The sequence below is a fragment of the Psittacula echo genome, assembly GCF_963264785.1.
Source record: "Psittacula echo genome assembly, chromosome: 26".
In the NCBI taxonomy this organism is placed as follows: domain Eukaryota; kingdom Metazoa; phylum Chordata; class Aves; order Psittaciformes; family Psittacidae; genus Psittacula; species Psittacula echo.
The window spans coordinates 462,899-487,735 of NC_137761.1; positions in this window are offsets into that span (position 1 = coordinate 462,899).

Genomic DNA, 24,837 nt, shown 5'->3' on the forward strand with positions numbered 1-24,837 from the left:
TCCCACAGCCGAAGAGACAGGGCAAAAAACATGAGCTCTGCTTCTTGTGCAGAAAGTCAGCTTTGCAACGGTGCCATCCGCATTGCTGTCGCTCCTCGATTTCCCAACTCAAAGTCCATTACAATGGAACCTCTTTGGCACCCGTGCTGGGCTGCCCAGCATCCTAGGGAGTAGAGCCCGAACTGTTGGTCTCTGCTCCCACAGCCGAAGAGCCAGGGCAAAAAACGTGAGCTCTGCCTCTTCTGCAGAAAGTCAGCTTTGCAACGCTGCCATCCGTATTGCTGTCGCTCGTCCATTTCCCAACTCAAAGTCCATTACAATGGAACCTCTTTGGTACCCGTGCTCGGCTGCCCAGCATCCCAGGGAGTAGAGCACGAACGGTTGGCCTCTGCTCCCACAGCCGAAGAGCCAGGGCAAAAAACTGGAGCTGTGCCTCTTCTGCAGAAAGTCAGCTTTGCAACGGTGCCATCCGCATTGCTGTCGCTCCTCCATTTCCCAACTCAAAGTCCATTCCAATGGAACCTCTTTGGCACCCGTGCTCGGCTGCCCAGCATCCCAGGGAGTAGAGCACGAACGGTTGGCCTCTGCTCCCACAGCCGAAGAGCCAGGGCAAAAAACTTGAGTTGTGCCTCTTCTGCATAAAGTCAGCTTTGCAACGGTGCCATCCGCATTGCTGTCGCTCCTCCATTTCCCAACTCAAAGTCCATTACAATGGAACCTCTTTGGCACCCGTGCTCGGCTGCCCAGCATCCCAGGGAGTAGAGCACGAACGGTTGGCCTCTGCTCCCACAGCCGAAGAGCCAGGGCTTAAAAGTTGAGTTGTGCCTCTTCTGCAGAAAGTCAGCTTTGCAACGGTGCCATCCGCATTGCTGTCGCTCCTCCATTTCCCAACTCAAAGTCCATTCCAATGGAACCTCTTTTGCACCCGTGCTGGGCTGCCCAGCATCCCAGGGAGTAGAGCACGAAGAGTTGGCCTCTGCTCCCACAGCCGAAGAGGCAGGGCAAAAAACTTGAGCTGTGCCTCTTCTGCAGAAAGTCAGCTTTGCAACGGTGCCATCCGCATTGCTGTCGCTCCTCCATTTCCCAACTCAAAGTCCATTACAATGGAACCTCTTTGGCACCCGTGCTGGGCTGCCCAGCATCCCAGGGAGTAGAGCACGAATGGTTGGCCTCTGCTCCCACAGCCGAAGAACCAGGGCAAAAAACTGGAGCTGTGCCTCTTCTGCAGAAAGTCAGCTTCGCAACGGTGCCATCCGTATTGCTGTCGCTCCTCCATTTCCCAACTCACAGTCCATTACAATAGAACCTCTTTGGCACCCGTACTCGGCTGCCCAGCATCCCAGGGAGTAGAGCACGAACGGTTGGCCTCTGCTCCCACAGCCGAAGAGCCAGGGCAAAAAACTGGAGCTGTGCCTCTTCTGCAGAAAGTCAGCTTTGCAACTGTGCCATCCACTTTGCTGTCGCTCCTCGATTTCCCAACTCAAAGTACATTAAAATGGAACCTCTTTGGCACCCGTGCTGGGCTGCCCAGCATCCCAGGGAGTAGAGCACGAACGGTTGGCCTCTGCTCCCACAGCCGAAGAGCCAGGGCAAAAAACTTGAGCTGTGCCTCTTCTGCAGAAAGTCAGCTTTGCAACGGTGCCATCCGCATTGCTGTCGCTCCTCCATTTCCCAACTCAAAGTCCATTACAATGGAACCTCTTTGGCACCCGTGCTGGGCTGCCCAGCATCCCAGGGAGTAGAGCACGAACGGTTGGCCTCTGCTCCCACAGACGAAGAGCCAGGGCAAAAAACATGAGCTCTGATTCTTGTGCAGAAAGTCAGCTTTGCAACGGTGTCATCCGCTTTGCTGTCGCTCCTCGATTTCCCAACTCAAAGTCCATTACAATGGAACCTCTTTGGCACCCGTGCTAGGCTGCCCAGCATCTCAGGGAGTAGAGAATGAACGTTTGGCGTCTGCTCCCACAGCCGAAGAGCCAGGGCAAAAAACTTTAGCTGTGCCTCTTCTGCAGAAAGTCAGCTTCGCAACGGTGCCATCCGTATTGCTGTCGCTCCTCCATTTCCCAACTCAAAGTCCATTACAATGGAACCTCTTTGGCACCCGTGCTCGGCTGCCCAGCATCCCAGGGAGTAGAGCACGAACGGTTGGCCTCTGCTCCCACAGCCGAAGAGCCAGGGCAAAAAACTGGAGCTCTGCATCTTCTGCAGAAAGTCAGCTTTGCAACGGTGCCATTCGCATTGCTGTCGCTCCTCCATTTCCCAACTCAAAGTCCATTACAATGGAACCTCTTTGGCACCCGTGCTTGGCTGCCCAGCATCCCAGGGAGTAGAGCACGAACGGTTGGTCTCTGCTCCCACAGACGAAGAGGCAGGGTAAAAAACATGAGCTCTGCTTCTTGTGCAGAAAGTCAGCTTTGCAACGGTGCCATCCGCATTGCTGTCGCTCCTCCATTTCCCAACTCAAAGTCCATTACAATGGAACCTCTTTGGCACCCGTGCTGGGCTGCCCAGCATCCCACGGAGTAGAGCACGAACGGTTGGCCTCTGCTCCCACAGCCGAAGAGCCAGGGCAAAAAACTTGAGCTGTGCCTCTTCTGCAGAAAGTCAGCTTTGCAACGGTGCCATCCGCATTGCTGTCGCTCCTCGATTTCCCAACTCAAAGTCCATTCCAATGGAACCTCTTCGGCACCCGTGCTGGGCTGCCCAGCATCCCAGGGAGTAGAGCACGAACGGTTGGCCTCTGCTCCCACAACCGAAGAGCCAGGGCAAAAAACCTGAGCTGCGCCTCTTCTGCAGAAAGTCACCTTTGCAACGGTGCCATCCGCATTGCTGTCGCTCCTCCATTTCCCAACTCAAAGTCCATTACAATGGAACCTCTTTGGCACCCGTGCTCGGCTGCCCAGCATCCCAGGCAGTAGAGCACGAATGGTTGGCCTCTGCTCCCACAGCCGAAGAACCAGGGCAAAAAACTTGAGCTGTGCCTCTTCTGCAGAAAGTCAGCTTCGCAACGGTGCCATCCGTATTGCTGTCGCTCCTCCATTTCCCAACTCAAAGTCCATTACAATAGAACCTCTTTGGCACCCGTACTCGGCTGCCCAGCATCCCAGGGAGTAGAGCACGAACGGTTGGCCTCTGCTCCCACAGCCGAAGAGGCAGGGCAAAAAACTGGAGCTGTGCCTCTTCTGCAGAAAGTCTGCTTTGCAACTGTGCCATCCGCATTGCTGTCGCTCCTCCATTTCCCAACTCAAAGTCCATTAAAATGGAACCTCTTTGGCACCCGTGCTGGGCTGCCCAGCATCCCAGGCAGTAGAGCACGAACGGTTGGCCTCTGCTCCCACAGCCGAAGAGCCAGGGCAAAAAACTGGAGCTGTGCCTCTTCTGCAGAAAGTCAGCTTTGCAACGGTGCCATCCGCATTGCTGTCGCTCCTCCATTTCCCAACTCAAAGTCCATTACAATGGAACCTCTTTGGCACCCGTGCTCGGCTGCCCAGCATCCCAGGGAGTAGAGCACGAACGGTTGGCCTCTGCTCCCACAGACGAAGAGGCAGGGCAAAAAACATGAGCTCTGATTCTTGTGCAGAAAGTCAGCTTTGCAACGGTGTCATCCGCTTTGCTGTCGCTCCTCCATTTCCCAACTCAAAGTCCATTACAATGGAACCTCTTTGGCACCCGTGCTGGGCTGCCCAGAATCTCAGGGAGTAGAGAATGAACGTTTGGCCTCTGCTCCCACAGCCGAAGAGCCAGGGCAAAAAACTGGAGCTGTGCCTCTTCTGCAGAAAGTCAGCTTCGCAACGGTGCCATCCGCATTGCTGTCGCTCCTCTGTTTCCCAACTCAAAGTCCATTACAATGGAACCTCTTTGGCACCCGTGCTGGGCTGCCCAGCATCCCAGGCAGTAGAGCACGAACGGTTGGCCTCTGCTCCCACAGCCGAAGAGCCAGGGCAAAAAACTTGAGTTGTGCCTCTTCTGCATAAAGTCAGCTTTGCAACGGTGCCATCCGCATTGCTGTCGCTCCTCCATTTCCCAACTAAAAGTCCATTACAATGGAACCTCTTTGGCACCCGTGCTCGGCTGTTCAGCATCCCAGGGAGTAGAGCACGAACGGTTGGCCTCTGCTCCCACAGCCGAAGAGCCAGGGCTTAAAAGTTGAGTTGTGCCTCTTGTGCAGAAAGTCAGCTTTGCAACGGTGCCATCCGCATTGCTGTCGCTCCTCCATTTCCCAACTCAAAGTCCATTCCAATGGAACCTCTTTGGCACCCGTGCTGGGCTGCCCAGCATCCCAGGCAGTAGAGCACGAACGGTTGGCCTGTGCTCCCACAGCCGAAGAGCCAGGGCAAAAAACTGGAGCTGTGCCTCTTCTGCAGAAAGTCAGCTTTGCAACGGTGCCATCCGCATTGCTGTCGCTCCTCGATTTCCCAACTCAAAGTCCATTACAATGGAACCTCTTTGGCACCCGTGCTGGGCTGCCCAGCATCCCAGGGAGTAGAGCACGAACGGTTGGCCTCTGCTCCCACAGCCGAAGAGCCAGTGTAAAAAACATGAGCTCTGCTTCTTGTGCAGAAATTCAGCTTTGCAACGGTGCCATCCGCATTGCTGTCGCTCCTCCATTTCCCAACTCAAAGTCCATTACAATGGAACCTCTTTGGCACCCGTGCTGGGCTGCCCATCATGCCAGGCAGTGCAACACGAACGGTTGGCCTCTGCTCCCACAGCCGAAGAGCCAGGGCAAAAAACTTGAGCTGTGCCTCTTCTGCAGAAAGGCAGCTTTGCAACAGTGTCATTTGCATTGCTGTCGCTCCTCCATTTCCCAACTCAAAGTCCATTACAATGGAACCTCTTTGGCACCCGTGCTGGGCTGCCCAGCATCCCAGGGAGTAGAGCACGAACGGTTGGCCTCTGCTCCCACAGCCGAAGAGCCAGGGCAAAAAACTTGAGTTGTGCCTCTTCTGCAGAAAGTCAGCTTTGCAACGGTGCCATCCGTATTGCTGTCGCTCCTCCATTTCCCAACTCAAAGTCCATTTACAATGGAACCTCTTTGGCACCCGTGCTGGGCTGCCCAGCATCCCAGGGAGTAGAGCACGAACGGTTGCCCTCTGCTTCCACAGCCGAAGAGCCAGGGCAAAAAACTTGAGCTGTGCCTCTTCTGCAGAAAGTCAGCTTTGCAACGCTGCCATCCACATTGCTGTCGCTCCTCCATTTCCCAACTCAAAGTCCATTTACAATGGAACCTCTTTGGCACCCGTGCTGGGCTGCCCAGCATCCCAGGGAGTAGAGCACAAACGGTTGGCCTCTGCTCCCACAGCCGAAGATCCAGGGCTTAAAACTTGTGTTGTGCCTCTTCTGCAGAAAGTCAGCTTTGCAACGGTGCCATCCGCATTGCTGTCGCTCCTCCATTTCCCAACTCAAAGTCCATTACAATGGAATCTCTTTGGCACCCGTGCTGGGCTGCCCACCATCCCAGGGAGTAGAGCACGAACGGTTGGCCTCTGCTCCCACAGACCAAGAGGCAGGGCAAAAAACCTGAGCTCTGCTTCTTGTGCAGAAAGTCAGCTTTGCAACGGTGCCATCCGCATTGCTGTCGCTCCTCCATTTCCCAACTCAAAGTCCATTACAATGGAACCTCTTTGGCACCCGTGCTCGGCTGCCCAGCATCCCAGGCAGTAGAGCACGAACGGTTGGCCTCTGCTCCCACAGCCGAAGAGCCAGGGCAAAAAACTTGAGCTGTGCCTCTTCTGCAGGAAGTCAGCTTTGCAACGGTGCCATCCGCATTGCTGTCGCTCCTCCATTTCCCAACTCAAAGTCCATTACAATGGAACCTCTTTGGCACCCGTGCTGGGCTGCCCAGCATCCCAGGCAGTAGAGCACGAATAGTTGGCCTCTGCTCCCACAGCCGAAGAGCCAGGGCAAAATCTTGTGCTGTGCCTCTTCTGCAGAAAGTCAGCTTTGCAACGGTGCCATCCGCATTGCTGTCGCTCCTCCATTTCCCAACTCAAAGTCCATAACAATGGAACCTCTTTGGCACCCGTGCTCGGCTGCCCAGCATCCCAGGGAGTAGAGCACGAACGGTTGGCCTCTGCTCCCACAGCCGAAGAGACAGGGCAAAAAACATGAGCTCTGATTCTTGTGCAGAAAGTCAGCTTTGCAACGGTGCCATCCGCATTGCTGTCGCTCCTCGATTTCCCATCTCAAAGTCCATTACAATGGAACCTCTTTGGCACCCGTGCTGGGCTGCCCAGCATCCTAGGGAGTAGAGCCCGAACTGTTGGCCTCTGCTCCCACAGCCGAAGAGCCAGGGCAAAAAACGTGAGCTCTGCCTCTTCTGCAGAAAGTCAGCTTTGCAACGCTGCCATCCGTATTGCTGTCGCTCGTCCATTTCCCAACTCAAAGTCCATTACAATGGAACCTCTTTGGTACCCGTGCTCGGCTGCCCAGCATCCCAGGGAGTAGAGCACGAACGGTTGGCCTCTGCTCCCACAGCCGTTGAGCCAGGGCAAAAAACTGGAGCTGTGCCTCTTCTGCAGAAAGTCAGCTTTGCAACGGTGCCATCCGCATTGCTGTCGCTCCTCCATTTCCCAACTCAAAGTCCATTCCAATGGAACCTCTTTGGCACCCGTGCTCGGCTGCCCAGCATCCCAGGCAGTAGAGCACGAACGGTTGGCCTCTGCTCCCACAGCCGAAGAGCCAGGGCAAAAAACTTGAGTTGTGCCTCTTCTGCAGAAAGTCAGCTTTGCAACGGTGCCATCCGCATTGCTGTCGCTCCTCCATTTCCCAACTCAAAGTCCATTACAATGGAACCTCTTTGGCACCCGTGCTCGGCTGCCCAGCATCCCAGGGAGTAGAGCACGAACGGTTGGCCTCTGCTCCCACAGCCGAAGAGCCAGGGCTTAATAGTTGAGTTGTGCCTCTTCTGCAGAAAGTCAGCTTTGCAACGGTGCCATCCGCATTGCTGTCGCTCCTCCATTTCCCAACTCAAAGTCCATTCCAATGGAACCTCTTTTGCACCCGTGCTGGGCTGCCCAGCATCCCAGGGAGTAGAGCACGAAGAGTTGGCCTCTGCTCCCACAGCCGAAGAGGCAGGGCAAAAAACTTGAGCTGTGCCTCTTCTGCAGAAAGTCAGCTTTGCAACGGTGCCATCCGCATTGCTGTCGCTCCTCCATTTCCCAACTCAAAGTCCATTACAATGGAACCTCTTTGGCACCCGTGCTCGGCTGCTCAGCATCCCAGGGAGTAGAGCACGAACGGTTGGCCTCTGCTCCCACAGCCGAAGAGCCAGGGCTTAAAAGTTGAGTTGTGCCTCTTGTGCAGAAAGTCAGCTTTGCAACGGTGCCATCCGCATTGCTGTCGCTCCTCCATTTCCCAACTCAAAGTCCATTCCAATGGAACCTCTTTGGCACCCGTGCTGGGCTGCCCAGCATCCCAGGCAGTAGAGCACGAACGGTTGGCCTGTGCTCCCACAGCCGAAGAGCCAGGGCAAAAAACTGGAGCTGTGCCTCTTCTGCAGAAAGTCAGCTTTGCAACGGTGCCATCCGCATTGCTGTCGCTCCTCGATTTCCCAACTCAAAGTCCATTACAATGGAACCTCTTTGGCACCCGTGCTGGGCTGCCCAGCATCCCAGGGAGTAGAGCACGAACGGTTGGCCTCTGCTCCCACAGCCGAAGAGCCAGTGTAAAAAACATGAGCTCTGCTTCTTGTGCAGAAATTCAGCTTTGCAACGGTGCCATCCGCATTGCTGTCGCTCCTCCATTTCCCAACTCAAAGTCCATTACAATGGAACCTCTTTGGCACCCGTGCTGGGCTGCCCATCATGCCAGGCAGTGCAACACGAACGGTTGGCCTCTGCTCCCACAGCCGAAGAGCCAGGGCAAAAAACTTGAGCTGTGCCTCTTCTGCAGAAAGGCAGCTTTGCAACAGTGTCATTTGCATTGCTGTCGCTCCTCCATTTCCCAACTCAAAGTCAATTACAATGGAACCTCTTTGGCACCCATGCTGGGCTGCCCAGCATCCCAGGGAGTAGAGCACGAACGGTTGGCCTCTGCTCCCACAGCCGAAGAGCCAGGGCAAAAAACTTGAGTTGTGCCTCTTCTGCAGAAAGTCAGCTTTGCAACGGTGCCATCCGTATTGCTGTCGCTCCTCCATTTCCCAACTCAAAGTCCATTTACAATGGAACCTCTTTGGCACCCGTGCTGGGCTGCCCAGCATCCCAGGGAGTAGAGCACGAACGGTTGCCCTCTGCTTCCACAGCCGAAGAGCCAGGGCAAAAAACTTGAGCTGTGCCTCTTCTGCAGAAAGTCAGCTTTGCAACGCTGCCATCCACATTGCTGTCGCTCCTCCATTTCCCAACTCAAAGTCCATTTACAATGGAACCTCTTTGGCACCCGTGCTGGGCTGCCCAGCATCCCAGGGAGTAGAGCACAAACGGTTGGCCTCTGCTCCCACAGCCGAAGAGCCAGGGCTTAAAACTTGTGTTGTGCCTCTTCTGCAGAAAGTCAGCTTTGCAACGGTGCCATCCGCATTGCTGTCGCTCCTCCATTTCCCAACTCAAAGTCCATTACAATGGAATCTCTTTGGCACCCGTGCTGGGCTGCCCACCATCCCAGGGAGTAGAGCACGAACGGTTGGCCTCTGCTCCCACAGACCAAGAGGCAGGGCAAAAAACCTGAGCTCTGCTTCTTGTGCAGAAAGTCAGCTTTGCAACGGTGCCATCCGCATTGCTGTCGCTCCTCCATTTCCCAACTCAAAGTCCATTACAATGGAACCTCTTTGGCACCCGTGCTCGGCTGCCCAGCATCCCAGGCAGTAGAGCACGAACGGTTGGCCTCTGCTCCCACAGCCGAAGAGCCAGGGCAAAAAACTTGAGCTGTGCCTCTTCTGCAGGAAGTCAGCTTTGCAACGGTGCCATCCGCATTGCTGTCGCTCCTCCATTTCCCAACTCAAAGTCCATTACAATGGAACCTCTTTGGCACCCGTGCTGGGCTGCCCAGCATCCCAGGCAGTAGAGCACGAATAGTTGGCCTCTGCTCCCACAGCCGAAGAGCCAGGGCAAAATCTTGTGCTGTGCCTCTTCTGCAGAAAGTCAGCTTTGCAACGGTGCCATCCGCATTGCTGTCGCTCCCTGATTTCCCAAATAAAAGTCCATTACAATGGAATCTCTTTGGCACCCGTGCTCGGCTGCCCAGCATCCCAGGCAGTAGAGCACGAACGGTTGGCCTCTGCTCCCACAGCCGAAGAGCCAGGGCAAAAAACATGAGCTCTGCTTCTTGTGCAGAAAGTCAGCTTTGCAACGGTGCCATCCGCATTGCTGTCGCTCCTCCATTTCCCTACTCAAAGTCCATTACAATGGAACCTCTTTGGCACCCGTGCTGGGCTGCCCAGCATCCCAGGGAGTAGAGCCCGAACTGTTGGCCTCTGCTCCCACAGCCGAAGAGCCAGGGCAAAAAACTTGAGCTGTGCCTCTTCTGCAGAAAGTCAGCTTTGCAACGGTGCCATCCGTATTGCTGTCGCTCCTCCATTTCCCAACTCAAAGTCCATTACAATGGAACCTCTTTGGTACCCGTGCTCGGCTGCCCAGCATCCCAGGGAGTAGAGCACGAACGGTTGGCCTCTGCTCCCACAGCCAAAGAGCCAGGGCAAAAAACTGGAGCTGTGCCTCTTCTGCAGAAAGTCAGCTTTGCAACGGTGCCATCCGCTTTGCTGTCGCTCCTCCATTTCCCAACTCAAAGTCCATTCCAATGGAACCTCTTTGGCACCCGTGCTCGGCTGCCCAGCATCCCAGGGAGTAGAGCACGAACGGTTGGCCTCTGCTCCCACAGCCGAAGAGCCAGGGCAAAAAACTTGAGTTGTGCCTCTTCTGCAGAAAGTCAGCTTTGCAACGGTGCCATCCGCATTGCTGTCGCTCCTCCATTTCCCAACTCAAAGTCCATTACAATGGAACCTCTTTGGCACCCGTGCTGGGCTGCCCAGCATCCCAGGGAGTAGAGCACGAAGAGTTGGCCTCTGCTCCCACAGCCGAAGAGCCAGGGCAAAAAACATGAGCTCTGCCTCTTCTGCAGAAAGTCAGCTTTGCAACGGTGCCATCCGTATTGCTGTTGCTCCTCGATTTCACAACTCAAAGTCCATTACAATGGAACCTCTTTGGCACCCGTGCTGGGCTGCCCAGAATTCCAGGGAGTAGAGCACGAATGGTTGGCCTCTGCTCCCACAGCCGAAGAGCCAGGGCAAAAATCTTGAGCTGTGCCTCTTGTGCAGAAAGTCAGCTTCGCAACGGTGCCATCCGCATTGCTGTCGCTCCTCGATTTCCCAACTCAAAGTCCATTACAATGGAACCTCTTTGGCACCCGTGCTGGGCTGCCCAGCATCCCAGGGAGTAGAGCACAAACGGTTGGCCTCTGCTCCCACAGACGAAGAGGCAGGGCAAAAAACATGAGCTCTGATTCTTGTGCAGAAATTCAGCTTTGCAACGGTGCCATCCGCATTGCTGTCGCTCCTCCATTTCCCAATTCAAAGTCCATTACAATGGAACCTCTTTGGCACCCGTGCTGGGCTGCCCAGCATCCCAGGCAGTAGAGCACGAACAGTTGGCCTCTGCTCCCACAGCCGAAGAGCCAGGGCAAAAAACTGGAGCTGTGCCTCTTCTGCAGAAAGTCAGCTTTGCAACGGTGCCATCCTCATTGCTGTTGCTCCTCGATTTCCCAACTCAAAGTCCATTACAATGTAACCTCTTTGGCACCCGCATTGGGCTGCCCAGCATCCCAGGGAGTAGAGCACGAACGGTTGGCCTCTGCTCCCACAGCCGAAGAACCAGGGCAAAAAACTTGAGCTGTGCCTCTTCTGCAAAAAGTCAGCTTTGCAACGGTGCCATCCGCATTGCTGTCTCTCCTCCATTTCCCAACTCAAAGTCCATTACAATGGAACCTCTTTGGCACCCGTACTCGACTGCCTAGCATCCCAGGGAGTAGAGCACGAACGGTTGGCCTCTGCTCCCACAGCCGAAGAGCCAGGGCAAAAAACTTGAGCTGTGCCTCTTGTGCAGAAAGTCAGCTTTGCAACTGTGCCATCCGCATTGCTGTCGCTCCTCCATTTCCCAACTCAAAGTCCATTACAATGGAACCTCTTTGGCACCCGTGCTGGGCTGCCCAGCATCCCAGGGAGTAGAGCACGAATAGTTGGCCTCTGCTCCCACAGCCGAAGAGCCAGGGCAAAATCTTGTGCTGTGCCTCTTCTGCAGAAAGTCAGCTTTGCAACGGTGCCATCCGCATTGCTGTCGCTCCTCCATTTCCCAACTCAAAGTCCATTACAATGGAACCTCTTTGGCACCCGTGCTCGGCTGCCCAGCATCCCAGGGAGTAGAGCACGAACGGTTGGCCTCTGCTCCCACAGCCGAAGAACCAGGGCAAAAAACATGAGCTCTGCTTCTTGTGCAGAAAGTCAGCTTTGCAACGGTGCCATCCGCATTGCTGTCGCTCCTCGATTTCCCAACTCAAAGTCCATTACAATGGAACCTCTTTGGCACCCGTGCTGGGCTGCCCAGCATCCTAGGGAGTAGAGCCCGAACTGTTGGCCTCTGCTCCCACAGCCGAAGAGCCAGGGCAAAAAACGTGAGCTCTGCCTCTTCTGCAGAAAGTCAGCTTTGCAACGCTGCCATCCGTATTGCTGTCGCTCGTCCATTTCCCAACTCAAAGTCCATTACAATGGAACCTCTTTGGTACCCGTGCTCGGCTGCCCAGCATCCCAGGGAGTAGAGCACGAACGGTTGGCCTCTGCTCCCACAGCCGTTGAGCCAGGGCAAAAAACTGGAGCTGTGCCTCTTCTGCAGAAAGTCAGCTTTGCAACGGTGCCATCCGCATTGCTGTCGCTCCTCCATTTCCCAACTCAAAGTCCATTCCAATGGAACCTCTTTGGCACCCGTGCTCGGCTGCCCAGCATCCCAGGGAGTAGAGCACGAACGGTTGGCCTCTGCTCCCACAGCCGAAGAGCCAGGGCAAAAAACTTGAGTTGTGCCTCTTCTGCATAAAGTCAGCTTTGCAACGGTGCCATCCGCATTGCTGTCGCTCCTCCATTTCCCAACTCAAAGTCCATTACAATGGAACCTCTTTGGCACCCGTGCTCGGCTGCCCAGCATCCCAGGCAGTAGAGCACGAACGGTTGGCCTCTGCTCCCACAGCCGAAGAGCCAGGGCTTAAAAGTTGAGTTGTGCCTCTTCTGCAGAAAGTCAGCTTTGCAACGGTGCCATCCGCATTGCTGTCGCTCCTCCATTTCCCAACTCAAAGTCCATTCCAATGGAACCTCTTTTGCACCCGTGCTGGGCTGCCCAGCATCCCAGGGAGTAGAGCACGAAGAGTTGGCCTCTGCTCCCACAGCCGAAGAGCCAGGGCAAAAAACATGAGCTCTGCCTCTTCTGCAGAAAGTCAGCTTTGCAACGGTGCCATCCGTATTGCTGTTGCTCCTCGATTTCACAACTCAAAGTCCATTACAATGGAACCTCTTTGGCACCCGTGCTGGGCTGCCCAGAATTCCAGGGAGTAGAGCACGAATGGTTGGCCTCTGCTCCCACAGCCGAAGAGCCAGGGCAAAAATCTTGAGCTGTGCCTCTTCTGCAGAAAGTCAGCTTCGCAACGGTGCCATCCGCATTGCTGTCGCTCCTCGATTTCCCAATTCAAAGTCCATTACAATGGAACCTCTTTGGCACCCGTGCTGGGCTGCCCAGCATCCCAGGCAGTAGAGCACGAACAGTTGGCCTCTGCTCCCACAGCCGAAGAGCCAGGGGAAAAAACTTGAGCTGTGCCTCTTCTGCAGAAAGTCAGCTTTGCAACGGTGCCATCCTCATTGCTGTTGCTCCTCGATTTCCCAACTCAAAGTCCATTACAATGGAACCTCTTTGGCACCCGCATTGGGCTGCCCAGCATCCCAGGGAGTAGAGCACGAACGGTTGGCCTCTGCTCCCACAGCCGAAGAACCAGGGCAAAAAACTTGAGCTGTGCCTCTTCTGCAAAAAGTCAGCTTTGCAACGGTGCCATCCGCATTGCTGTCGCTCCTCCATTTCCCAACTCAAAGTCCATTACAATGGAACCTCTTTGGCACCCGTACTCGACTGCCTAGCATCCCAGGGAGTAGAGCACGAACGGTTGGCCTCTGCTCCCACAGCCGAAGAGCCAGGGCAAAAAACTTGAGTTGTGCCTCTTGTGCAGAAAGTCAGCTTTGCAACGGTGCCATCCGCATTGCTGTCGCTCCTCCATTTCCCAACTCAAAGTCCATTACAATGGAACCTCTTTGGCACCCGTGCTGGGCTGCCCAGAATCCCAGGGAGTAGAGCACGAACGGTTGGCCTCTGCTCCCACAGCCGAAGAGCCAGGGCAAAAAACTTGAGCTCTGCATCTTCTGCAGAAAGTCAGCTTTGCAACGGTGCCATCCGCATTGCTGTCGCTCCTCGATTTCCCAACTCAAAGTCCATTACAATGGAACCTCTTTGGCACCCGTGCTCGGCTGCCCAGCATCCCAGGGAGTAGAGCACGAACGGATGGCCTCTGCTCCCACAGCCGAAGAGCCAGGGCAAAAAACCTGAGCTGTGCGTCTTGTGCAGAAAGTCAGCTTTTCAACGGTGCCATCCGCATTGCTGTCGCTCCTCGATTTCCCAACTCAAAGTCCATACCAATGGAACCTCTTTGGCACCCGTGCTGGGCTGCCCAGCATCCCAGGCAGTAGAGCACGAACGGTTGGCCTCTGCTCCCACAGCCGAAGAGGCAGGGCAAAAAACTGGAGCTGTGCCTCTTCTGCAGAAAGTCAGCTTTGCAACGGTGCCATCCGCATTGCTGTCGCTCCTCGATTTCACAACTCAAAGTCCATTACAATGGAATCTCTTTGGCACCCGTGCTCGGCTGCCCAGTATCCCAGGGAGTAGAGCACGAACGATTGGCCTCTGCTCCCACAACCGAAGAGCCAGGGCAAAAAACTTGAGCTGTGCCTCTTCTGCAGAAAGTCAGCTTTGCAACGGTGCCATCCGCATTGCTGTCGCTCCTCGATTTCCCAACTCAAAGTCCATTACAATGGAACCTCTTTGGAACCCGTGCTCGGATGCCCAGCATCCCAGGGAGTAGAGCACGAACGGTTAGCCTCTGCTCCCACAGCCGAAGAGCCAGGGCAAAAATCTGGAGCTGTGCCTCTTCTGCAGAAAGTCAGCTTTGCAACGGTGCCATCCGCATTGCTGTCGCTCCTCCATTTCCCAACTCAAAGTCCATTACAATGGAACCTCTTTGGCACCCGTGCTCGGCTGCCCAGCATCCCAGGGAGTAGAGCACGAACGGTTGGCCTCTGCTCCCACAGCCGAAGAGCCAGGGCAAAAAACATGAGCTCTGATTCTTGTGCAGAAAGTCAGCTTTGCAACGGTGTCATCCGCTTTGCTGTCGCTCCTCGATTTCCCAACTCAAAGTCCATTACAATGGAACCTCTTTGGCACCCGTACTGGGCTGCCTAGCATCTCAGGGAGTAGAGCATGAACGTTTGGCCTCTGCTCCCACAGCCGAAGAGCCAGGTCAAAAAACTTGAGCTGTGCCTCTTCTGCAGAAAGTCAGCTTCGCAACGGTGCCATCCGTATTGCTGTCGCTCCTCCATTTCCCAACTCAAAGTCCATTACAATGGAACCTCTTTGGCACCCGTACTCGACTGCCTAGCATCCCAGGGAGTAGAGCACGAACGGTTGGCCTCTGCTCCCACAGCCGAAGAGCCAGGGCAAAAAACTTGAGTTGTGCCTCTTGTGCAGAAAGTCAGCTTTGCAACGGTGCCATCCGCATTGCTGTCGCTCCTCCATTTCCCAACTCAAAGTCCATTACAATGGAACCTCTTTGGCACCCGTGCTCGGCTGCCCAGCATCCCAGGGAGTGGAGCACGAACGGTTGGCCTCTGCTCCCACAGCCGAAGAGCCAGGGCATATAAGTTGAGTTGTGCCTCTTCTGCAGGAAGTCAGCTTTGCAACGGTGCCATCCGCATTGCTGTCGCTCCTCGATTTCCCAACTCAAAGTCCATTACAATGGAATCTCTTTGGCACCCGTGCTCGGCTGCCCAGCACCCCAGGGAGTAGAGCACGAACGGTTGGCCTCTGCTCCCACAGCCGAAGAGGCAGGGCAAAAAACCTGAGCTCTGCTTCTTGTGCAGAAAGTCAGCTTTGCAACGGTGCCATCCGCATTGCTGTCGCTCCTCCATTTCCCAACTCAAAGTCCATTACAATGGAACCTCTTTGGAACCCGTACTGGGCTGCCTAGCATCTCAGGGAGTAGAGCATGAACGTTTGGCCTCTGCTCCCACAGCCGAAGAGCCAGGGCAAAAAACTTGAGCTGTGCCTCTTCTGCAGAAAGTCAGCTTTGCAACGGTGCCATCCGCATTGCTGTCGCTCCTCCATTTCCCAACTCAAAGTCCATTACAATGGAACCTCTTTGGCACCCGTGCTCGGCTGCTCAGCATCCCAGGGAGTAGAGCACGAACGGTTGGCCTCTGCTCCCACAGCCGAAGAGCCAGGGCTTAAAAGTTGAGTTGTGCCTCTTGTGCAGAAAGTCAGCTTTGCAACGGTGCCATCCGCATTGCTGTCGCTCCTCCATTTCCCAACTCAAAGTCCATTCCAATGGAACCTCTTTGGCACCCGTGCTGGGCTGCCCAGCATCCCAGGCAGTAGAGCACGAACGGTTGGCCTCTGCTCCCACAGACGAAGAGGCAGGGCAAAAAACATGAGCTCTAATTCTTGTGCAGAAAGTCAGCTTTGCAACGGTGTCATCCGCTTTGCTGTCGCTCCTCGATTTCCCAACTCAAAGTCCATTACAATGGAACCTCTTTGGCACCCGTGCTGGGCTGCCCAGCATCTCAGGGAGTAGAGAATGAACGTTTGGCCTCTGCTCCCACAGCTGAAGAGGCAGGGCAAAAAACTGGAGCTGTGCCTCTTCTGCAGAAAGTCAGCTTCGCAACGGTGCCATCCGTATTGCTGTCGCTCCTCCATTTCCCAACTCAAAGTACATTAAAATGGAACCTCTTTGGCACCCGTGCTGGGCTGCCCAGCATCCCAGGGAGTAGAGCACGAACGGTTGCCCTCTGCTCCCACAGCCGAAGAGCCAGGGCAAAAAACTTGAGCTGTGCCTCTTCTGCAGAAAGTCAGCTTTGCAACGGTGCCATCCGCATTGCTGTCGCTCCTCCATTTCCCAACTCAAAGTCCATTACAATGGAACCTCTTTGGCACCCGTGCTGGGCTGCCCAGCATCCCAGGGAGTAGAGCACGAACGGTTGGCCTCTGCTCCCACAGACGAAGACCCAGGGCAAAAAACATGAGCTCTGATTCTTGTGCAGAAAGTCAGCTTTGCAACGGTGTCATCCGCTTTGCTGTCGCTCCTCGATTTCCCAACTCAAAGTCCATTACAATGGAACCTCTTTGGCACCCGTGCTAGGCTGCCCAGCATCTCAGGGAGTAGAGAATGAACGTTTGGCGTCTGCTCCCACAGCCGAAGAGCCAGGGCAAAAAACTTTAGCTGTGCCTCTTCTGCAGAAAGTCAGCTTCGCAACGGTGCCATCCGTATTGCTGTCGCTCCTCCATTTCCCAACTCAAAGTCCATTACAATGGAACCTCTTTGGCACCCGTGCTCGGCTGCCCAGCATCCCAGGGAGTAGAGCACGAACGGTTGGCCTCTGCTCCCACAGCCGAAGAGCCAGGGGAAAAAACTGGAGCTCTGCATCTTCTGCAGAAAGTCAGCTTTGCAACGGTGCCATCCGCATTGCTGTCGCTCCTCCATTTCCCAACTCAAAGTCCATTACAATGGAACCTCTTTGGCACCCGTGCTTGGCTGCCCAGCATCCCAGGGAGTAGAGCACGAACGGTTGGTCTCTGCTCCCACAGACGAAGAGGCAGGGCAAAAAACATGAGCTCTGCTTCTTGTGCAGAAAGTCAGCTTTGCAACGGTGCCATCCGCATTGCTGTCGCTCCTCCATTTCCCAACTCAAAGTCCATTACAATGGAACCTCTTTGGCACCCGTGCTGGGCTGCCCAGCATCCCAGGGAGTAGAGCACGAACGGTTGGCCTCTGCTTCCACAGCCGAAGAGCCAGGGCAAAAAACTTGAGCTGTGCCTCTTCTGCAGAAAGTCAGCTTTGCAACGGTGCCATCCGCATTGCTGTCGCTCCTCGATTTCCCAACTCAAAGTCCATTACAATGTAACCTCTTCGGCACCCGTGCTGGGCTGCCCAGCATCCCAGGGAGTAGAGCACGAACGGTTGGCCTCTGCTCCCACAACCGAAGAGCCAGGGCAAAAAACCTGAGCTGCGCCTCTTCTGCAGAAAGTCACCTTTGCAACGGTGCCATCCGCATTGCTGTCGCTCCTCCATTTCCCAACTCAAAGTCCATTACAATGGAACCTCTTTGGCACCCGTGCTCGGCTGCCCAGCATCCCAGGCAGTAGAGCACGAATGGTTGGCCTCTGCTCCCAAGAGCCGAAGAACCAGGGCAAAAAACTTGAGCTGTGCCTCTTCTGCAGAAAGTCAGCTTCGCAACGGTGCCATCCGTATTGCTGTCGCTCCTCCATTTCCCAACTCAAAGTCCATTACAATAGAACCTCTTTGGCACCCGTACTCGGCTGCCCAGCATCCCAGGGAGTAGAGCACGAACGGTTGCCCTCTGCTCCCACAGCCGAAGAGCCAGGGCAAAAAACTGGAGCTGTGCCTCTTCTGCAGAAAGTCTGCTTTGCAACTGTGCCATCCGCATTGCTGTCGCTCCTCGATTTCCCAACTCAAAGTCCATTAAAATGGAACCTCTTTGGCACCCGTGCTGGGCTGCCCAGCATCCCAGGCAGTAGAGCACGAACGGTTGGCCTCTGCTCCCACAGCCGAAGAGCCAGGGCAAAAAACTGGAGCTGTGCCTCTTCTGCAGAAAGTCAGCTTTGCAACGGTGCCATCCGCATTGCTGTCGCTCCTCCATTTCCCAACTCAAAGTCCATTACAATGGAACCTCTTTGGCACCCGTGCTCGGCTGCCCAGCATCCCAGGGAGTAGAGCACGAACGGTTGGCCTCTGCTCCCACAGACGAAGAGGCAGGGCAAAAAACATGAGCTCTGATTCTTGTGCAGAAAGTCAGCTTTGCAACGGTGTCATCCGCTTTGCTGTCGCTCCTCGATTTCCCAACTCAAAGTCCATTACAATGGAACCTCTTTGGCACCCGTGCTGGGCTGCCCAGAATCTCAGGGAGTAGAGAATGAACGTTTGGCCTCTGCTCCCACAGCCGAAGAGCCAGGGCAAAAAACTGGAGCTGTGCCTCTTCTGCAGAAAGTCAGCTTCGCAACGGTGCCATCCGCATTGCTGTCGCTCCTCTGTTTCCCAACTCAAAGTCCATTACAATGGAACCTCTTTGGCACCCGTGCTGGGCTGCCCAGCATCCCAGGCAGTAGAGCACGAACGGTTGGCCTCTGCTCCCACAGCCGAAGAGCCAGGGCAAAAAACTTGAGTTGTGCCTCTTCTGCATAAAGTCAGCTTTGCAACGGTGCCATCCGCATTGCTGTCGCTCCTCCATTTCCCAACTAAAAGTCCATTACAATGGAACCTCTTTGGCACCCGTGCTCGGCTGCTCAGCATCCCAGGGAGTAGAGCACGAACGGTTGGCCTCTGCTCCCACAGCCGAAGAGCCAGGGCTTAAAAGTTGAGTTGTGCCTCTTGTGCAGAAAGTCAGCTTTGCAACGGTGCCATCCGCATTGCTGTCGCTCCTCCATTTCCCAACTCAAAGTCCATTCCAATGGAACCTCTTTGGCACCCGTGCTGGGCTGCCCAGCATCCCAGGCAGTAGAGCACGAACGGTTGGCCTGTGCTCCCACAGCCGAAGAGCCAGGGCAAAAAACTGGAGCTGTGCCTCTTCTGCAGAAAGTCAGCTTTGCAACGGTGCCATCCGCATTGCTGTCGCTCCTCGATTTCCCAACTCAAAGTCCATTACAATGGAACCTCTTTGGCACCCGTGCTGGGCTGCCCAGAATCCCAGGGAGTAGAGCACGAACGGTTGGCCTCTGCTCCCACAGCCGAAGAGCCAGGGCAAAAATCTTGAGCTGTGCCTCTTCTGCAGAAAGTCAGCTTTGCAATGGTGCCATCCGCATTGCTGTCGCTCCTCCATTTCCCAACTCAAAGTCCATTCCAATGGAACCTCTTTGGCACCCGTGCTGGGCTGCCCAGCATCCCAGGGAGTAGAGCACGAACGTTTGGCCTCTCCTCCCACAGACGAAGAGGCAGGGCAAAAAACATGAGCTCTGATTCTTGTGCAGAAATTCAGCTTTGCAACGGTGCCATCCGCATTGCTGTCGCTCCTCGATTTCCCAACTCAAAGTCCATTACAATGGAACCTCTTTGGCACCCGTGCTGGGCTGCCCAGCATCCCAGGGAGTAGAGCACGAACGGTTGGCCTCTGCTCCCACAGCCGAAGAACCAGGGCAAAAAACTGGAGCTGTGCCTCTTCTGCAAAAAGTCAGCTTTGCAACGGTGCCATCCGCATTGCTGTCGCTCCTCCATTTCCCAACTCAAAGTCCATTACAATGGAACCTCTTTGGCACCCGTGCTCGGCTGCCCAGCATCCCAGGGAGTAGAGCACGAACGGTTGGCCTCTGCTCCCACAGCCGAAGAGCCAGGGCAAAAAACTTGAGCTGTGCCTCTTCTGCAGAAAGTCAGCTTTGCAACGGTGCCATCCGCATTGCTGTCGCTCCTCCATTTCCCAACTCAAAGTCCATTACAATGGAACCTCTTTGGCACCCGTGCTCGGCTGCCCAGCATCCCAGGGAGTAGAGCACGAACGGTTGGTCTCTGCTCCCACAGCCGAAGAGCCAGGGCAAAAAACATGAGCTCTGCTTCTTGTGCAGAAAGTCAGCTTTGCAACGGTGCCATCCGCATTGCTGTCGCTCCTCCATTTCCCAACTCAAAGTCCATTACAATGGAACCTCTTTGGCACCCGTGCTCGGCTGCCCAGCATCCCAGGGAGTAGAGCACGAACGGTTGGCCTCTGCTCCCACAGCCGAAGAGCCAGGGCAAAAAACTTGAGCTGTGCCTCTTCTGCAGAAAGTCAGCTTTGCAACGGTGCCATCCGCATTGCTGTCGCTCCTCGATTTCCCAACTCAAAGTCCATTACAATGGAACCTCTTCGGCACCCGTGCTGGGCTGCCCAGCATCCCAGGGAGTAGAGCACGAACGGTTGGCCTCTGCTCCCACAACCGAAGAGCCAGGGCAAAAAACCTGAGCTGTGCCTCTTCTGCAGAAAGTCAGCTTTGCAACGGGGCCATCCGCATTGCTGTCGCTCCTCCATTTCCCAACTCAAAGTCCATTACAATGGAACCTCTTTGGCACCCGTGCTGGGCTGCCCAGCATCCCAGGGAGTAGAGCACGAATGGTTGGCCTCTGCTCCCACAGCCGAAGAACCAGGGCAAAAAACTGGAGCTGTGCCTCTTCTGCAGAAAGTCAGGTTCGCAACGGTGCCATCCGTATTGCTGTCGCTCCTCCATTTCCCAACTCAAAGTCCATTACAATAGAACCTCTTTGGCACCCGTACTCGGCTGCCCAGCATCCCAGGGAGTAGAGCACGAACGGTTGGCCTCTGCTCCCACAGCCGAAGAGCCAGGGCAAAAAACTGGAGCTGTGCCTCTTCTGCAGAAAGTCAGCTTTGCAACTGTGCCATCCGCTTTGCTGTCGCTCCTCGATTTCCCAACTCAAAGTCCATTACAATGGAACCTCTTTGGCACCCGTGCTGGGCTGCCCAGCATCCCAGGCAGTAGAGCACGAACGGTTGGCCTCTGCTCCCACAGCCGAAGAGGCAGGGCAAAAAACTTGAGCTGTGCCTCTTCTGCAGAAAGTCAGCTTTGCAACGGTGCCATCCGCATTGCTGTCGCTCCTCCATTTCCCAACTCAAAGTCCATTACAATGGAACCTCTTTGGCACCCGTGCTCGGCTGCCCAGCATCCCAGGGAGTAGAGCACGAACGGTTGGCCTCTGCTCCCACAGACGAAGAGGCAGGGCAAAAAACATGAGCTCTGATTCTTGTGCAGAAAGTCAGCTTTGCAACGGTGCCATCCGCTTTGCTGTCGCTCCTCGATTTCCCAACTCAAAGTCCATTACAATGGAACCTCTTTGGCACCCGTGCTAGGCTGCCCAGCATCTCAGGGAGTAGAGAATGAACGTTTGGCGTCTGCTCCCACAGCCGAAGAGCCAGGGCAAAAAACTTGAGCTGTGCCTCTTCTGCAGAAAGTCAGCTTCGCAACGGTGCCATCCGTATTGCTGTCGCTCCTCCATTTCCCAACTCAAAGTCCATTACAATGGAACCTCTTTGGCACCCGTGCTGGGCTGCCCAGCATCCCAGGGAGTAGAGCACGAACGGTTGGCCTCTGCTCCCACAGCCGAAGAGCCAGGGGAAAAAACTGGATCTGTGCCTCTTCTGCAGAAAGTCAGCTTTGCAACGGTGCCATTCGCATTGCTGTCGCTCCTCCATTTCCCAACTCAAAGTCCATTACAATGGAACCTCTTTGGCACCCGTGCTTGGCTGCCCAGCATCCCAGGGAGTAGAGCACGAACGGTTGGTCTCTGCTCCCACAGACGAAGAGGCAGGGCAAAAAACATGAGCTCTGCTTCTTGTGCAGAAAGTCAGCTTTGCAACGGTGCCATCCGCATTGCTGTCGCTCCTCCATTTCCCAACTCAAAGTCCATTACAATGGAACCTCTTTGGCACCCGTGCTGGGCTGCCCAGCATCCCAGGGAGTAGAGCACGAATGGTTGGCCTCTGCTCCCACAGCCGAAGAACCAGGGCAAAAAACTTGAGCTGTGCCTCTTCTGCAGAAAGTCAGCTTCGCAACGGTGCCATCCGTATTGCTGTCGCTCCTCCATTTCCCAACTCAAAGTCCATTACAATAGAACCTCTTTGGCACCCGTACTCGGCTGCCCAGCATCCCAGGGAGTAGAGCACGAACGGTTGGCCTCTGCTCCCACAGCCGAAGAGCCAGGGCAAAAAACTGGAGCTCTGCCTCTTCTGCAGAAAGTCAGCTTTGCAACTGTGCCATCCGCTTTGCTGTCGCTCCTCGATTTCCCAACTCAAAGTCCATTACAATGGAACCTCTTTGGCACCCGTGCTGGGCTGCCCAGCATCCCAGGCAGTAGAGCACGAACGGTTGGCCTCTGCTCCCACAGACGAAGAGGCAGGGCAAAAAACATGAGCTCTGATTGTTGTGCAGAAAGTCAGCTTTGCAACGGTGTCATCCGCTTTGCTGTCGCTCCTCGATTTCCCAACTCAAAGTCCATTACAATGGAACCTCTTTGGCACCCGTGCTTGGCTGCCCAGCATCCCAGGGAGTAGAGCACGAACGGTTGGTCTCTGCTCCCACAGACGAAGAGGCAGGGCAAAAAACATGAGCTCTGCTTCTTGTGCAGAAAGTCAGCTTTGCAACGGTGCCATCCGCATTGCTGTCGCTCCTCCATTTCCCAACTCAAAGTCCATTACAATGGAACCTCTTTGGCACCCGTGCTCGCCTGCCCAGCATCCCAGGGAGTAGAGCACGAACGGTTGGCCTCTGCTCCCACAGCCGAAGAGCCAGGGCAAAAAACTTGAGCTGTGCCTCTTCTGCAGAAAGTCAGCTTTGCAACGGTGCCATCCGCATTGCTGTCGCTCCTCGATTTCCCAACTCAAAGTCCATTACAATGGAACCTCTTCGGCACCCGTGCTGGGCTGCCCAGCATCCCAGGGAGTAGAGCACGAACGGTTGGCCTCTGCTCCCACAACCGAAGAGCCAGGGCAAAAAACCTGAGCTGCGCCTCTTCTGCAGAAAGTCACCTTTGCAACGGTGCCATCCGCATTGCTGTCGCTCCTCCATTTCCCAACTCAAAGTCCATTACAATGGAACCTCTTTGGCACCCGTGCTCGGCTGCCCAGCATCCCAGGCAGTAGAGCACGAATGGTTGGCCTCTGCTCCCACAGCCGAAGAACCAGGGCAAAAAACTTGAGCTGTGCCTCTTCTGCAGAAAGTCAGCTTCGCAACGGTGCCATCCGTATTGCTGTCGCTCCTCCATTTCCCAACTCAAAGTCCATTACAATAGAACCTCTTTGGCACCCGTACTCGGCTGCCCAGCATCCCAGGGAGTAGAGCACGAATGGTTGGCCTCTGCTCCCACAGCCGAAGAACCAGGGCAAAAAACTTGAGCTGTGCCTCTTCTGCAGAAAGTCAGCTTCGCAACGGTGCCATCCGTATTGCTGTCGCTCCTCCATTTCCCAACTCAAAGTCCATTACAATAGAACCTCTTTGGCACCCGTACTCGGCTGCCCAGCATCCCAGGGAGTAGAGCACGAACGGTTGGCCTCTGCTCCCACAGCCGAAGAGCCAGGGCAAAAAACTGGAGCTCTGCCTCTTCTGCAGAAAGTCAGCTTTGCAACTGTGCCATCCGCTTTGCTGTCGCTCCTCGATTTCCCAACTCAAAGTCCATTACAATGGAACCTCTTTGGCACCCGTGCTGGGCTGCCCAGCATCCCAGGCAGTAGAGCACGAACGGTTGGCCTCTGCTCCCACAGACGAAGAGGCAGGGCAAAAAACATGAGCTCTGCTTCTTGTGCAGAAAGTCAGCTTTGCAACGGTGCCATCCGCATTGCTGTCGCTCCTCCATTTCCCAACTCAAAGTCCATTACAATGGAACCTCTTTGGCACCCGTGCTGGGCTGCCCAGCATCCCAGGGAGTAGAGCACGAACGGTTGGCCTCTGCTCCCACAGACGAAGAGGCAGGGCAAAAAACATGAGCTCTGATTCTTGTGCAGAAAGTCAGCTTTGCAACGGTGTCATCCGCTTTGCTGTCGCTCCTCGATTTCCCAACTCAAAGTCCATTACAATGGAACCTCTTTGGCACCCGTGCTGGGCTGCCCAGAATCTCAGGGAGTAGAGAATGAACGTTTGGCCTCTGCTCCCACAGCCGAAGAGCCAGGGCAAAAAACTGGAGCTGTGCCTCTTCTGCAGAAAGTCAGCTTCGCAACGGTGCCATCCGCATTGCTGTCGCTCCTCTGTTTCCCAACTCAAAGTCCATTACAATGGAACCTCTTTGGCACCCGTGCTCGGCTGCCCAGCATCCCAGGGAGTAGAGCACGAACGGTTGGCCTCTGCTCCCACAGACGAAGAGGCAGGGCAAAAAACATGAGCTCTGCTTCTTGTGCAGAAAGTCAGCTTTGCAACGGTGCCATCCGCATTGCTGTCGCTCCTCCATTTCCCAACTCAAAGTCCATTACAATGGAACCTCTTTGGCACCCGTGCTCGGCTGCCCAGCATCCCAGGGAGTAGAGCACGAACGGTTGGCCTCTGCTCCCACAGACGAAGAGGCAGGGCAAAAAACATGAGCTCTAATTCTTGTGCAGAAAGTCAGCTTTGCAACGGTGTCATCCGCTTTGCTGTCGCTCCTCGATTTCCCAACTCAAAGTCCATTACAATGGAACCTCTTTGGCACCCGTGCTGGGCTGCCCAGCATCTCAGGGAGTAGAGAATGAACGTTTGGCCTCTGCTCCCACAGCCGAAGAGGCAGGGCAAAAAACTGGAGCTGTGCCTCTTCTGCAGAAAGTCAGCTTCGCAACGGTGCCATCCGTATTGCTGTCGCTCCTCCATTTCCCAACTCAAAGTCCATTACAATGGAACCTCTTTGGCACCCGTGCTCGGCTGCCCAGCATCCCAGGGAGTAGAGCACGAACAGTTGGCCTCTGCTCCCACAGCCGAAGAGCCAGGGCAAAAAACTTGAGCTGTGCCTCGTCTGCAGAAAGTCAGCTTTGCAATGGTGCCATCCTCATTGCTGTTGCTCCTCGATTTCCCAACTCAAAGTCCATTACAATGTAACCTCTTTGGC